Source organism: Anser cygnoides, chromosome 19, assembly GCF_040182565.1.
Source record: "Anser cygnoides isolate HZ-2024a breed goose chromosome 19, Taihu_goose_T2T_genome, whole genome shotgun sequence".
Taxonomy (NCBI): Eukaryota; Metazoa; Chordata; class Aves; order Anseriformes; family Anatidae; genus Anser; species Anser cygnoides.
The window spans coordinates 189,743-206,354 of NC_089891.1; the positions used below are offsets into that span (position 1 = coordinate 189,743).

The 16,612-nt window shown below is 45.6% G+C and overlaps 1 long non-coding RNA gene across 4 annotated transcripts in view; it reads left to right on the forward strand.

Annotated features, from left to right (window-relative positions):
• Positions 1–15,218: 15,218 nt before the first annotated feature.
• Positions 15,219–16,612, forward strand: part of LOC136786656 (uncharacterized) — a 59,050-nt gene continuing 57,656 nt past the window's right edge. For 2 of the 4 annotated variants that reach the window (XR_010825917.1, XR_010825915.1), the window contains exon 1: positions 15,222–16,209. This is a non-coding gene — a long non-coding RNA (uncharacterized lncRNA). Of the gene's footprint in view, positions 16,210–16,612 lie in introns of all 4 variants that reach the window. The other 2 variants (XR_010825914.1, XR_010825916.1) reach the window with 2 other exon arrangements.

The window sequence follows — 16,612 nt, forward strand, 5'->3', positions numbered from 1 at the left end:
CTTCTACCAAGTACTTGAACTCCACCATCTCATGGTCACTGCATCCCAAGCTCATCCCAACCTTCACATCCCTAACAAGACCATCCCTGTTGGTAAGGACAAGGTCCAGAAGCACCCCACCTCGTCAGCTCCTCTACCACTTGCGTCAGAAAATTATCTTCAGCGCATTGTAGGAACCGTTTGGACTCTGTGTGCCTAGCCGAGTTGCTTACCCAACAGATGTCTGGATGATTAAAATCCCCCATGAGAACCAGCATCCACGATCCTGAGGCTACTTCCAGCTGCTTGTAGAAGGCCTCATCAACCTCCTCCAGGTGATCTGGTGACCTGTAGCACACCCCCACAACAGTGTCACCCAAACCAGCCCGCCCATTAATTCTCACCCATAAGCTCTCCACTCGTTCTTCTCCCTCCCCGAGGTGGAGCTGGGTACACTTTAATTGCTCTCTCACATAGAGGGCAACTCCCCCCCCACCTCATTTCCCCAGCCTGTATTTTCTAAAGAGGACATAGCCCTCCATGACAGCGTTCCAGTCATGCGAGCTGTCTCACCATGTCTCCGTGATCGCAATGAGATGCTGGCCCCATGACCATACACAGATCTCCAGCTCATCCTGTTTATTTCACATGCTTCACACATTGGTATAGAGGCACTTTAGGGAAGCAGCAAGCACAGTTACCTCTAGAAGGACACAAGAAGATTCCGGATGGGGTATCAGGAGCATTGCCTTCTCTGAGGAACCCTCGGACGATTCTATGGGACAACTCACAGGTTTTTCCCTACTATCTTCAACAGTGACAGCATCCCCCAGCCCTCTTCTGTCACATCTAACTCCCCTCCCTTCCCCCATTAAACCTAGTTTAAAGCCCTGGTAATCAGTCCAGAGAGCTTGCTCCCCAATACACTTGTGCCCCACTTGCCAAGTCGAAGTCTGTCAGCAGCCCACATACCTGGCTTCTCAAAGGCCTGCTCAAGATCAAAATACCCAAGCCTTGGTCTAGACACCACCCCCTCAGCCAGTCATTTACCTGTCTCATTCTCTCCCTTCTTTCAGGGTCCCAGTCACCCATGGGGAGGACAGATGAGAACACTACCTGCACCCCCGATCCCTTCAACATCCTTCCCAGGGATGCAAAGTCCTTTTTAATGTTACTCATTTTCCTTGTTGCAGCTTCCCGGGACCCAGCCTGAATGACTCTTGTGGTTTAACCCGGCTGGCAGCTAAACACCACACAGCCGTTCGCTCACCCTCCCCTCTCCCTCTCTGGGATGGGGAAGAGAAACGGGAAAGTGAAGCCTGTGAGTTGAGATAAAGACAGTTTATTAAGACAGGAAAATAATAATTATTATTATTATTATTATTATTATAGTAGTACTACTAATAATGTGTATGAAACAAGTGATGCACAATGCAATTGCTCACCACCCACTGACCGATGCCCAGCCTATCCCTGAGCAGCCAGTCCCCCCACCCCAGCCAGCCACCCCTATATATTGTTTAGCATGACGTCAGATGGTATGGAATACCCCTTTGGCCAGTTTGGGTCAGCTGTCCTGGGTCTGTCCCCTCCAGCTCCTGCTGCACCCCCAGCCTGCTCGCTGGCAGGACAGAGTGAGAAGCTGAAAAGTCCTTGGCTTGGTGTAAGCACTGCTCTGCAACAACTAAAACATCAGGGTGTTATCAACACTTCTCATCCTAATCCAAAACATAGCACCCTACCAGCGACTAGGAGGAAAATTAACCCTATCCTAACTGAAACTAGGGCGATGATAAGAGGATAGTAGCCCTCTGGTTTAATGAGCTGCGACCGAGCCTTCCTAATGTCTTTGACACGCACTCCAGGAAGACAATACACCTCCCTGGAGAGGTTATCTGAATGGCAAATGGGAGTTTGCTCTCTTAGAATCGTAGTTATGTGCAAGTGTGTGAGCGCTGGTCTCATTGTACATGTGTTTGAGAGACCTTGATGGTACACACACACATACACACACACACTTTACCTCACAACCATTATGTGTTATTATCACAACAGCTGTGCCTTATCTGGCAAAAAGCAACTGACCCGATTATCATGGCATACATCCATGTACATCTTTCAGCAGTTTTCTCTAACAATGCCATTGCTAGATGGGAAGAACTAGATTTGAACCAAAAAAAGCAACACATTTTTTTTCAGAAAATACAATCCAATCTATGCCCATGTTGGAACACAGATACAAATAGTACAGAGCTTTCATGTACAACAATGAATTTTATTCTAAATTTTACTTTTCTTTCTTATGTTTAGTGTTATTTTTTTGTTGTTGTTGTTAGTTTCTGACATTTTTTCCTCTGCTATTTTTATTCTTCCAGCTTGTTCTGCTTTCCCATCTCCCTTTCTTATATTTTAGTGGCTTATATTCTGTAGGTAAACTTTCTCAGTGAGAAATCCTTCAGTAGGTTTTTAGTCCTGGGCTTGTCCATTTCCTGAAACAATTAAAAACTTCAGCTTTTCAGGACTTTACATCTACTAGCAGACAGGTCCAAATGTAAACACTACCTTCATACATATTTTACGTTATCTTTCTAAATCTGTTACTACAACTTCACTTTGGTTGTACAAATGTCAGACCTGACAAGAGAAAGGCTTTGTTCATGACAGAGTCACTATTAAGTCACTTTCAGTCACTCAAAGTGTGTTTCTTGAACAGGTCCCCAAAGCAATCCTCATTTCATTGTGCAGATAATTACATGGTCAGTTTTTCTTTAGACGTGCCTGGTCCTTGTTCTCAACTTGAAGAATGGCTTTACTTGCACAGAGAGCAGCTCTCTCACCAAAGGCTTATACAAATGTTTGTTTCTGCATCATGTCTTCTCTTTATTGTGGAGAATATTCTTGTGGAAGTGACTTGTTCATTATAAGAAAAAGGATTTCTGGGCATAGAAAGCATTTTCATATAGCATAAGATATGAGAACCAGAGACACTGGATGGAAGATAAAGAAGCCATCTTAGAAATACGAAGGTTTGCAACAGCAATGGTACAGAGCATTGGAATGAATTGTTCAGCTCTTAGTTTCAGTCTTGTTTTCTATCATCTGTTCCAGCTCAGCTAAAGCATCTTGTTGGGATGCAGGTATTCTCTGGCTAGTACTCAGCAGGTCTGACTGATGCTCAGAACAATCCCTCTGGCTGTAAGATCTCTACAGATTTATTTCCTGAGCCATCACAACTGTCATATTCTGTCATCTGATATGGGAGAGTATTCCAATTAGCAGTGAAAAGCCCATTCTAGAATTAGTGTCACATGAACACATTCTGTATTAAAATCAGATGAATCTCAACTTGAGAGGACCTTTTTCTCTGTCTGCTACCAAAAAGTCTAGGATGAAGACCTTAGTCTTAGATATCAAACTTTTAAACAAACCTTAGTGTCACTAAAATGTTGTCTGTGAATGTGAAAAAGCCAACTTCATATAATGCTGCAGAGAGCCTCAATTATAGTCATCTAGTCAGAGATGAATTAATCCTTATTGGCTTGATTTTACAGATTGTATCTGGAGCTTAAAGTGACACCACTAAAGCCCTGTACAGATGTGGAGATTCCCTGAAGAGGGGCCTAAGAACATCGTGGGAGTAATGGAAAGTCCACATCTGACAGCAGTAGAAACAGCACGGTCCATATTTTGTTTCTTTAATGCAACAGCTGACAATCTCTTTAGCCCATGGGAAAAAAAAAAAAAAAAAAAAAAAAAGATCCTGCAGAGCTCAAAACGAGAAGAAGCATAGGTGCATGGGAGAGCTTTTTTTGCTTATGACAGACTGCTTGAAAATCACTTGAAAAAATTGATTGGCCACAGCTATTTGCAAGACACAGCAACATCAGATATCATGAGGCCAAGAATTAGCAAAGAAAGAGACTAAAAAGAAACCACATGTAGTAGTAGATCTTTAAATGATCTTTGCAGTCTAACTGCCTAGAAGAAATTAGTTCTGTTGTTGGAGAGGAAATATTCCAAGCCTGTACATAAAATATATTACCAGTTTTTAAAATGTTTAAATGCTATAGTTTTTGATGGGAAGGGACTATTTCCAATACTTTGAACAGCCAAAACGTAAGAACAGATACAGCAGCTCAGAACAAAATTTAATCTAGACTACAGTCTTTCTGACAGCAACTCAAAGAGAATACATGGGGTAGAGTGAAAGAGCAAGAAAACATACAGCAGTTTTTCCCTTGAATATTCTCCCATCATCAACCAAACTGCAGTTTAGTAACTTCCTAAAGTAGATATTCTGGAGTATCACACTTGGAAATTTAAGCGTCCAGGAATTCAAACATTCCAGGGAGAGGACTCAGAGTTATGACTCATGTTCATAAGACCAAATATGTGTTTCAAGCACAATACAAAAACTTGATTATACAGAATAGATTTACCTTTGATTTCTGCCTGTTTCAGAGCCCTGTTCAGGTGGCTCTGCTGACATTGGAACTCTTCTTGTACAAGGTCAATTATGAAAATAAGATCAGATCAGATGTTCAGTTCATTGCCTGACTGTGGCCACTGTAAAACTTAGTGATGTTCTAGGGCAGGTTTAGTCATCTGCACCTATGTCATCTGTCAGTGCCCAGAGCTGTACCTACTATTTTAGAGCCAGACTTAAACAGAGTCTCTGTCTATAAAGGGACAGTGATATGACATGAACAAACAGCTTGTGGTGATTCACCTGAGACTAAACTGGATTTGCCTGCCAGGATAATTCACCTGGAGAGCTTACTGCTTCCATTCACCCCCTTTCTTGGAAACAAGCTGAGAATAACAAACTGTTCTGATAACATCATCCTCCTTACAGTCAACATACTCTCTGTGGAGAGGCAGGGCTGGTCACACCCTATTACATGACAGGCGCATATATGGTCATATAAACGTGATTCATAACTCTGACTCTTCAGCTTAAGAGTTAGGTGTCACCAACACCCTGTTGTCTCAAACAACCTTACTTGAAATGTTGATGCCATGACTTTTCTACAGCAGTTCAGTGTTCAGTTCTCTCTGCCTGGGAGTCTGGAAAGTCTAAGTCACAAAAAAGTGCTCTAATCAGCTGGTTACAGACTTCCAGGAGAGAACTGCTATCAGTCCATCTTGCTGCTGCTCCTGTTGGTGCAAGCTAAATATGCTTTGGGTAAGAGACCAGGGCATTCAATAGCGACAAGAACATTCACAAATGAGGGCATACCTCTAGACCAACTCAATGACTCCCAAGCATTTATATTCGTCAAAACAAATACCATAACCTTGTCTTCTCTTCTCCCAGATAAATTCTATAGCCAGAACTTCAAGCATCTATCACAATTTTAAGCATTTCTTTATTGAAAGTTTAGCTATTTCATGCAAAAGAGAAAAATCCTTAGAAGGAAGAAAGGTGTTATCTATAAATCATGTTGTTTCAGTATCAGTAACCAACAAGCTGTGGACATCTGTTTTTCAATTTCTAGGTGCTGTACAAGAACATAAGACAAATAGCTCTGGGTTAGACCACAGGTCTGTCTGGTTTATTATCCTCTTGCCAGCAATGTTTAATAGCAGAAGTTTAGGAAAAAGGACAGGTGCAGAGACTTATTTCTGCAGAATATCCTCTGGATTTCCTGCTAATGATAGCTCAGATCTTCCCCAGTGAGAAACGGTATCTTGTATTTAGAAGAGCTCATTTCCATTATTTTGGGCAGTTATTTTTTGAGCCCATGAAAACTTTTGGGATCCATAAGATCCTGTAGCCAGGTTTTCCAATTCAGGCACTGTATTTTGGAACCTACCTCTTGCCTGTTTTGTCTGAGGCAATGTTGGCCCACTGTCGTAAGCACAACTCACCTACGCTGACCTTTATAACGTTATAGCTGCACTGATGCCCAAACTTGAATGGTTGAACTGAAGGTTACCTGCATGTAAAGACATGGACATGAACATACATGAATCACCTACTTTAAGTATCTTAAGGAACTTGTCCAAGATCAAATGCAGAGGCATTGCAAAAGCAGGAAAACATCCCAAGATGTCTCTGACGAAAGCCCATAAACTTTCCTTCAAATATCTTTCTCTCTGGTTTAGCATAAGTCTCAGTGGTGTGATCTGGTCTTGCCAGATCATCTACAACAGGTTGCTAGGTCCCAGAGCATCTGAACCTTTCTTTTGATCCCACGGAGAATTAGACTTTTAGCCAGCTAAAAAGAGCAATACAGCTAGGCAGTCCTCCAGCCAAACTTCCCCTGGGTGTGCTCGTTTGGACATTGATATTTCACTGATACTAAACATTGCTTTTCATCATGAACCGCTCATTACTTGAATTCCATCAGGAATTTCTTATGTCATGAAAGAGCAGAGATTCTGCCTGAGCACACTGAGCAGGACTGACTGTCTGCTTTCTGTGGATAAAGTCGTTGATCTGTGTATATGTGTGTGCCTGTATCTGCAGAACATAGATGTCTTAGTGTTTTCCTCTCAATGGCGTCTCTGTTCTGCAACCATCTGTGTATAAAGCTGCTATTCTCTCATGAACAATGAGTCATACAGGAAAGGCTCTAAGAATTAGGCAAAAACTATGTTCATCCCTAGTACTGAAGATGAGGATTCAGTCCCACAAGCTCTCTGGAAACTCAGCATTAGTTTTCCCTTGACAGCTTTAATCTTAAAAATCTGCTGTTGCTGACACAAACTTACAAACAACAGGTTGGCAGTAAGCTGTCTGCAAACTGGCACTTCAAGTCCACTGCTTACCCTCCTCTTGGAACTTTCTAACAAAGACCCAGTACAGCACTGCTTACTGTGACCAACCTTTTCCTCATTCCATTTTCCAGTGGGGATCTGCTAACAGTAATTCCCCAACTCTTTCTCAGCCCTCGCAGATGACTCACAGATTCACAGATTCACAGATTCACAGATTTCTCTAGGTTGGAAGAGACCTCAAGATCATCGAGTCCAACCTCTGACCTAACACTAAGTACTCCACTAAACCATATCCCTAAGCTCTACATCTAAACGTCTTTTAAAGACCTCCAGGGATGGTGACTCCACCACCTCCCTGGGCAGCCCGTTCCAATGCTTAATAACCCTTTCGGTAAAGAAGTACTTCCTAACATCCAACCTAAAACTCCCCTGTCGCAACTTTAGCCCATTCCCCCTCGTCCTGTCACTAGGCACGTGGGAGAATAGACCAACCCCCACCTCTCTACAGCCTCCTTTCAGGTAACTGTAGAGAGCGATGAGGTCGCCCCTGAGCCTCCTCTTCTCCAGGCTGAACAAGCCCAGCTCCCTCAGCCGCTCCTCGTAAGACTTGTTCTCCAGACCCCTCACAAGCTTGGTCGCCCTTCTCTGGACTCGCTCGAGCACATCCATGTCCTTCCTGTAGCGAGGGGCCCAAAACTGAACACAGTACTCGAGGTGCGGCCTCACCAGAGCCGAGTACAGGGGCACAATCACTTCCCTCGACCTGCTGGCCACATTGCTTCTTATACAGGCCAGGATGCCGTTGGCCTTCTTGGCCACCTGAGCACACTGCTGGCTCATATTCAGCCGACTATCCACCAATACTCCCAGGTCCTTCTCGGCCAGGCAGCTTTCCAGCCACTCATCTCCCAGCCTGTAGCTCTGCTTGGGGTTGTTGCAGCCCAGGTGCAGGACCCGGCACTTGGCCTTGTTGAACTTCATGCAGCTGACCTCAGCCCATCGCTCCAGCCTATCCAGATCCTCCTGCAGAGCCTTCCTGCCCTCGAGCAGATCGACACACGCACTTAGCTTGGTGTCATCTGCAAACTTACTGAGGGTGCACTGGACGCCCTCATCCAGATCATCAATAAAGATATTAAAGAGGACCGGCCCCAGTACCGAGCCCTGGGGGACTCCACTAGTGACCGGCCTCCAACCAGATTTGACTCCATTCACCACAACTCTCTGGGCCCGGCCATCCAGCCAGTTTCTAACCCAGCGAAGCGTACGCCAGTCCAAGCCCCGAGCAGCCAGTTTCTTGAGGAGAATGTTGTGGGGAACGGTGTCAAAAGCCTTACTGAGGTTAAGGTAGACCACGTCCACAGCCTTTCCCTCATCCACCAAGCGCGTCACTTGGTCATAGAAGGAGATCAGGTTCATCAAGCAGGACCTGCCTTTCATAAACCCATGCTGACTGGGCCTGATCGCCTGCTTGCCCTGCAAGTGCCGCGTGATGACCCTCAAGATAATCTGCTCCATGAGCTTCCCCGGCACTGAGGTCAAACTGACAGGCCTATAGTTCCCCGGGTCTGCCCTCTGGCCCTTCTTATAGATGGGCGTCACATTGGCTAGCCGCCAGTCAACCGGGACCTCCCCCGATAGCCAGGACTGCCGATAAATGATGGAAAGCGGCTCGGCCAGCTCCTCCGCCAGTTCTCGCAGTACCCTTGGGTGGATCCCATCCGGCCCCATCGACTTGCGCACATCCAAGCTCCGTAGTAGGTCGCCAACCATTTCCTCATGGATAGCGAAGGCCACATCCTGCTCCCCATCCCCTTCCACCAGCTCAGGGCACTGGGTGTCCGGAGAACAACCGGTATTGCCGCTAAAGACTGAGGCAAAGGCGGCATTAAGCACCTCAGCCTTTTCCTCATCCTTAGTAACTAGGTTTCCCCTCGCATCCAGTAAAGGATGGAGATTCTCCCTAGTCCTCCGTTTCGCGTTGATGTATTTGTAAAAGGATTTTTTGTTGTCTTTAACGGCAGTAGCCAGATTGAGCTCCAGATGAGCTTTGGCCTTTCTAATTTTCTCCCTGCACAGCCTCGCTACATCCTTGTAGTCCTCCTCAGTGGCCCGCCCTTTTTTCCAAAGATTATAAACCCTCTTTTTTCTGCTAAGCTCCAGCCGCAACTCTCTGTTGAGCCAGGCCGGTCTTCTTCCACGCCGGCTCATCTTTGGGCACGTGAGGACGGACCGCTCCTGTGCCATCACGATTTCCTTCTTGAGGAGCGCCCAGCCTTCCTGGACTCCTCTGCCCTTCAGAACCGCCTCCCAAGGGACTCGGCCAACCAGCGTCCTGAGCAGCTCAAAGTCAGCCCTCCGGAAGTCCAAGACAGCAGTTTTACTGGTCCCCTTCCTGGCCTCGCCAAGAATAGAGAACTCTACCATTTCGTGGTCACTCTGCCCCAGACAGCTTCCGACCACCACATCTCCCACCAGTCCTTCTCTGTTTGTGAAGAGAAGGTCTAGCGGGGCACCACCCCTGGTAGGTTCACTGACCAGCTGCGTCAGGAAGCTATCTCCCACGCTCTCCAGAAACCTCCTAGACTGCTTTCTCTGTGCCGTGTTGTGTTTCCAGGATATGTCCGGGAAGTTGAAGTCCCCCACGAGGACAAGCGCCGACGATTTTGCAACTTCTGTAAGTTGCCTATAAAACTCCTCATCCGTCTCCTCATCCTGGTTCGGCGGTCTATAACAGACCCCCACCAGGATGCTAGCCTTGCCGGCCTTCCCGCGGATCCTAACCCACAGGGATTCAACCTTATCATTCCCAGCCTGGAGTTCCACAACATCAAAAGATTCTCTAATGTAGAGAGCCACGCCACCACCCCTTCTGTGCTGCCTGTCCCTCCTGAAGAGCCGACAGCCAGGCATTGCAGCACTCCAGTCGTGGGAGCTCGGGGACTCTCTCCAGCTCTTTCTTTTACATTTCCAAACTACTCTGCAGATCTGCAAATTGCAGTGGAAGAGTTTGAAAAAGTTAGGGTCACTGCTCCTTGTGTCCAACAAGCTAGACCTAGACCTGGAGCTGCCCAAAAGATTGAGAAGTTGGCCATATGAACTATATGAGACAGTGATCCATATTGGTATCAAAGAATAAGGTCAAGAGCAAAGGTCTTGCACCTGAGTCAGGGCAATACCAAACATGAAAACAGGCTTGATAATGAGTGGATAGAAAACAGTCTTGCAGAGAAGGACTTGGGGGTACTGGTGGATGAAAAACTCAACATGAGTTAGCAATGTGCACTTGCAGCCAACAAAGTCAACTGTATCCTGGGCTGCATCAAAAGAAGCGTGACCAGCAGGGAGAGGAAGGTGATTATCCCCTTCTACTCTGCTCTTGTAAGACCCCACCTGGAGCACTGCATTCAGCTCTGGAGCCCCCAACCCAAGTAGGACATGGACATATTACAGTGAGTCCAGAGGAGGGCTGGAGCACCAGTCCTGTGAAGAAAGGTTGAGAAAGCTGGCTTTGTTTAGCTTAGGGAAGAGAAGGCTCTAGTGAGAACTTATGGTGGGCCTACAAAGAAAGATGGGGAGAGAGTTTTTATCAGGGAATGTAGTGATAGGACAAGGTGTAACAATTTTAAACTAAAAAAAGGGTATGTTCAGATTAGATATAAGGAAGAAATTCTTCATAATGAAGGTGGCAAGGCACTGGACCAGGTTGCCCAGATACATTGTGGATGCCTGATCCCTGGAAGTGTTCAAGGCCAGGTTGGATGGAGCTTTGGGCAACCTGATCTAGTGGAAAGTATCCCTGTCCATGGCAGGGGGCTGGAACTAGATGGTCTTCAATATCCCTTCCAACCCAAACTATTCTATGATTCTAATAACAACAGCCTTAATTTCACATATCCAATGAGGTTTGGGTACTTAGGAAATAATTGAAAGAAAGGAAATACCCAGAAGATTTTCTCAGAAAGTCTCCTGTGGCCAGAAAGAGTACAGAAAGAAGAGCTTCTGAAAATCAAGTGAGCTCCTCTGGCTAGTGGGGAAGTTTCTGTTTTGGGTCATGTTGTCAGACACAGTGGTAAGAAAAGGTTACAGAGTTTTCATGGCCTCCATTGCCCCAGAGAGGTAACTAAGATGATTAAGAAGGTTTGAAATAAACGGTGACATATCCTAATAATGTAATGTACTCTAGATAAGTAGACCATACCCAGGAAACATGCACATGATAAATTCAAATTTTCAGTTAGTTTAGAATTTTAATTGGAAATTTTAATCTCAGATTTTAAAAGTTCTCTAATATTTTAAGTGATAAGTAAGGGTTAGAGATGCTAATACATGAAAGGAAACATGCTCCTGGGGGCATGAGTGAAGCTGGGTGGCTGGAGTTGGACCAGATATTAAGATCAACATATAAAATGAGAATAACTGAATCACAGAATGTTTGAGGCTGGAAGTGACTTCTGGAGGTCATCTAGTCCACGAGCAGGGCCACCTAGGTCTGCTTGCCCAGGACTATGTCCAGATGGCTTTTAAATATGTTCAAGGATGGAGATTAAAAACCTATGCTATACAATGGGAAAAAGATATTGCACTTCATACCTGGAGTCATCACTTTGGGCACTGAAGGAAGTGATTGGATAGCTCACTTGGATGGTGTCTGAGAGACCATCCATGCTATCCTTCCTCAGCCACCACCCTTCCTGTTAGCTGCATCCTTCTGACCCTCCTGTGCCTGGTATCAGTTTTGTGTTCTCCAGCCTTTTCACTGAATTGATCAGTCTTCAACCAGCAGAAAGCCACTGCTTGGTGGGTTCACTGAATCACTGAAAAATGTGGCTTGGAAGGGCTACTGGAGGTCTTCAGTCCAATTTCCTACTCCAAGCAGGGCTAACTTCAAAGCTAGATAAAGTTGCTCAGGGCCTTGCTCATGGGAATCCTGTAAATCCCTAAGGACACAGATTCTCTGCAGAGTCTCTGGGCAGCATGTCACAGGGCATCACCACTCTCATGGTAGACAATGTATTTGTCAAAAAACATCCTCCTGGTTTGCAACGTGAGACCATTGCCTTTTGGCCTTTCACTTTGCACTTGCAAGAAAAGCCTGGATGCATCTAATTTGCGTCCACCCTTTTCAGCAGTGGTAATTTTAGTTACATAGTCCCTAAGCCTCCTCTTCTTCAGGCTAAACAAATCTAATTCCCTTTGCATCTTCATATGGCATCTGTTACAGCTGACCGATCATACTAGGGGCTTTTGCTGGATTCTCTCCAGTATGTCGACACCTCTAATATAATTGGGGGGTGGGGCGTGGGGGGCATGTCAGAGAACTGTACAAAGTATTACAGAAGCAGTCTCATCAGTGTCAAATAAAGTGAATAATCACATCCCTCCACCTGCTGGATCCATTACTAGCTACTTACTAATGCAATGCAATCCAATGACTGGTTAGCATTATCAGTACAGGAGTGCATTGCTGACCTATGTCTAGCTTGTTTTCCATGAGGATCCCTAAGTCTTTTCTGCAGAGCTGCACCCTAGCCAGTCAATTCCTAGTCTGCACTGATGCAGGGAGTTGTTCTATCCCAGGTAGAAAATATAACAGGATTTATTATTTCATAGAATTAGAACAAACACATGAGGTCAACTAGAACAAAATTTACCAGCTGAAAAGTTACCTCAGTCTTCTTGTGCTTTGTCTGGTAATACATGTGATGAGCAATGGTGACATATAGGAGCAATGTTTCATCCCTGAAAAATCCTAATTTTCTGCAAAATATTTTTAGAGCTGCACAAGGTCCAATGTTGGTCACAGACATACACAAATGGCCTGTAACTCTCAGCACAATTTACCCTTTTTCTCATAAAAGGCCCTGCAGGCTTGAAAAAGAATCTTGTAGGCCCCTGGAATGAATCCCACTTCCATCTGTTCCCCCAGGACCTCAAAGGAGCAGCAGGCACCATGCCTAGAAAGGATAAGCTTTGTGTGTGCATGGTATGTTTTTAAATCAGCATTTTAATCCTCCTTCTGACTTCACAGATAGGCAAACTAGTAGGAGTTCTTAGTACACCTTGAGGTATACTAACATTCTACTACATTCTTAGTATACCTTGAGGTATGACAAAGCTTCAGCTCTCCTATTAAGCTTATTTGTTAGTGTAATAAAATAAAGAGTATGTACTTTTTATTTCCTCTGCATAACTTAAACTACTCATAGGTCAACTAAATGAACAGCAGTATGTTTCTTGCTCTTAAAGAAAGAAATAAAATTTATTGAGAAACCCTAGCAGCTGTCCTATTTCAATTTTCTTCCAGCTTTCTTTTTGGTTGGTTTTGTCCTCTTTACTCCCTGTCCTGTTTTCTGTTTTCCCTGTCTGCTTCTGTTCAGAACGCTAATGCTAATACATCTGCATTTCTTATAAATTTAGAAGCAAAAGCTAAGTACAGTGATACAGAAATAAAGAAATACAAAAAACTCCAAAGCTGGGCAGAGCTTAGAGCTGCTTACTGGAATTGCTCGACACAGACCTGTGTTCACATTCCTCCCAGTCTATGGAGGCTCAATGCCACTGTCCTGTCTTCTTAGATCCTCTCTGTGTAAAGAAACTTAGTTGAACAGTGTGCAATTTTTGAAGAACAGATAACACGAATGTTTGCTTTTATTTTCACATTTATAGCTAATTTAAAGGTGTGGCCTGTTTTTTTTTTATTTGTTTTATTTTACTTTATTTTACTTTATTTCACTTTATTTCACTTTATTTTACTTTATTTTACTTTATTTTATTTTATTTTATTTTATTTTTCCCTCAGCCTAAGAGCAGTTCAAGCCTTTGGCCTGAGCACTGTGCCCACCATCAGCTTGGACAGTGCACTCTGCCTCTGTACAGTGGTGATGAGTAGTATAGATTTGGACTAAGTCTTTAACATTTACCTTGTCCCTTCTGCGTCTCTTCCAGAACTGTCTTAAATGAGCATGGTGACACGATCAAAGGTCACGAAAGGAAGCCACCGAAGCTCTTTTAACTGCTGATGCTAACATACGACCTGAACACCTAACAGGCTGATTTACTGAAATACAGCTGCAGAGAAACAGCTGATCACACAAAATGATCCTTCTTACTGCTGACTGGCATGCCCAGAATAAGCCAGTGCTGGCTCATGGGTAATACACGTGTCTGGTCATTCCATTACCTCTCCTTTCCTGGTATACTGCGACAAAGCAAAGGACACAGAGGGTTCTACATGACATCTCGCCTTATGACAACTAAAATGCACATCTAGAAGCTTCTGGGAGTTCAAAGAAATTTTCAGATGAAGGCTTTGCTTTCAGCTTTATAAATGTGCTTGTAGCTCTCATCATGTTAAAGAAAAAAATAGTGTTAAAAACCACTCCTGCAGAACAAAACTTCAATGCAGATGTCATTTCTCCTCTTTGCATGTTTCTTCCTCTATATACAAATAAAATTATAACAACTGGTTTGTACTTAACAAAAGGATAAACCCTGCTAATCTACTGATTTATGTGCCTGCATTGTGCTTACCACAGCACCGTTTGTTGGCTGAGGCAGACGTGGTCCTAATGTGCACAGCTGTGCAATGAAAACCGTATCATGTCATGTGAGTGTGGGCAGGACTTGCCAGTTTAGAGGGGGTTGGACACAATGACAGTTCAAGTCAGACTGCTGTGTTTGTGACGTTGCTAACCATACGTATCTCTAACAATTGAAAATGCCATGCTGAGGAACGTACAAGCTAGAGCCAATCACAGCAGGTAGCCATGGACCAAAAGAAGAGAAACAATAAGATGATTTTGACCAGCTTGACAGGCAATGATCACAGACCATCATGTGATGGGGCATTAGTAGACAAAACACCAGAGAGCTATGACTGGCACAAAGAACCCTGAATACAAGTGGGATGATGGCCAGTCAGGAGGCAAATGGGTTACAGCCAACAGTGATGACAGGGTACAAAATATGGAAGGATGACAGATGCCCAAACTGAACACAACATACAAAAACAATTGCCACAATTGTTTCCCAAAACTATCTTTGAATTCCCTAAATGAGAAAGGAATGAGATGGAAGGAACAAGGAATGAGATAAAGGAGATAAGAACAATGTGCCACTAAGTACTGAATGTACTTAGGGGAGGCAGGAAAACTGACAGGTGTGATCAGCTGATGTGTTGATGGCACCTGTGTCCAAATACAAAAATGAAACAAAATAATGATCAGAGCCACTGACACTCAGAACCACCTGGCTGAACATGACTACCCCCCATGGTTCCTATTGACAAAGACGTTTTAAAATGAAAAAATTGAAGCTACAGCCAATTAATTGGCCCCTTATCTTTGCTTTTGAGAAATGATTATATGATTCTATTAAATGATCCCTTTTTTTCACTTAGGTGTGATACTTAGAAAATGACAAGCAGCTCAATAAAGACCTGGGCAATGGTGGCCTAGAACAGCCCCTTCTTTTTCGATGTGTGGACCCTACTCACCACAGAGGGTGCTGAAACACAGTATGTCAGAGTGGCACTTTGAGGTGAGAGTACAATCCCACCATGTTACAGAAGCCTGAAGTTGGTGGAGGGAACCCGTGGCAAGGGACGGGGCTACCTCGGGAGGCTCCTAGGACAGGCCGAGGACTCAGACAAGGCCCTGCTCCAGCACCAGCCTCAGAAAAGATTTCTGGCTGACGTTTCCAAACCTTGAACATGGAGACCCCGACTAGAGTTCAGGGGGTGACGCCCCTCAGGCACTGGGCCTGCACTTCGGGACACACGAGCTTGCTCGTCTTTGGAAATGAAACCAGGGCTGAGGAGCCGCGACACCGCGTACGGTGAAAGCACTTCTCCCCCGAAGGACGGAAAGAAAAGGAATGTTCCCCGCCGCAGGGCCTACGGCCCGGCCCCGGACGCCTGCCGGAATGCCCGGGCCACCGCCGGGCGGCTCCGACTCAGCATCGCACAGGGCGGGACGGCCTCACCCGCCAGCGGCCCCGCCGCGGCGAGGAAGCGCCCTCTGCAGGCGCCGCCGGCCCCCGCAGGCTGGGTTTCCGCGACCGGGCGGCGGCACGGCCCCCCGAGCCTGGCCTCCCGGGAGCTCTCGCTGCGGCCCCATGGCGCGCCGGGGCTTTCCAGCGCTGCGGGAGAGCGCTGGCGCCGGGCTACCCCGCTCCGCGGCCTGGGGAGAGGGGGCTCGGCGGGGTCCTCGTGGAAGCTGCGCCAGCCATGCGGCTTCCTCCCCCCACGGCGCTCCGTACGGCGGATCTCCCCTCCCTCTTGCCTTGGACGCTCACGGCACAGCCTTCCCGCCCCACGCAGGCAGCATGGAGCAGACCGCCTCACTTTCCCTTTCTTCCACAAGCAGGTCTCTACACCACAGGAAACAGCGTATGCAGCAGATCCCCACACATGCACTGTGTGGAGCAGAGGCTCTACCCTTTCCCACAGGACTGTGTCAGGGACGGCTAAGGCAGACAGAAGAATGGAGCAGTTCCTAAGTGCTGGTATTGTTCCAACCTTATGGAGAGATTTTTGCTGACTCCTACCCCTCCCTTCTCCCCTTCCCCCCCCATCCCCCCTTCTTTTGTCTTCTGTTCTCCTGTTTAATTGTTAACTTTTGTATCTAAGCATGAAAGTTGAAAACATAGAGGACAAATGAGGTGTCTGTGCCCACTACCTTCGGAATTCTTTTCCGTGCCTCGGATGTAACACATACTTGGGTAACTGCTGCCCTACCTGCTGTAAACGTTTACACCCAGCCTTATTACAAATTGATAGCCCTTACAGTCACCAGTGTGTTGTGTAGATTTGTTTTTATTTCTCACATCTACTTAGGGTTGACTAAGAATGTAGAGGCCAAACAGCAGTTTCATGCATACCTAGTGATTAGAAGCAGGTAATGAATAT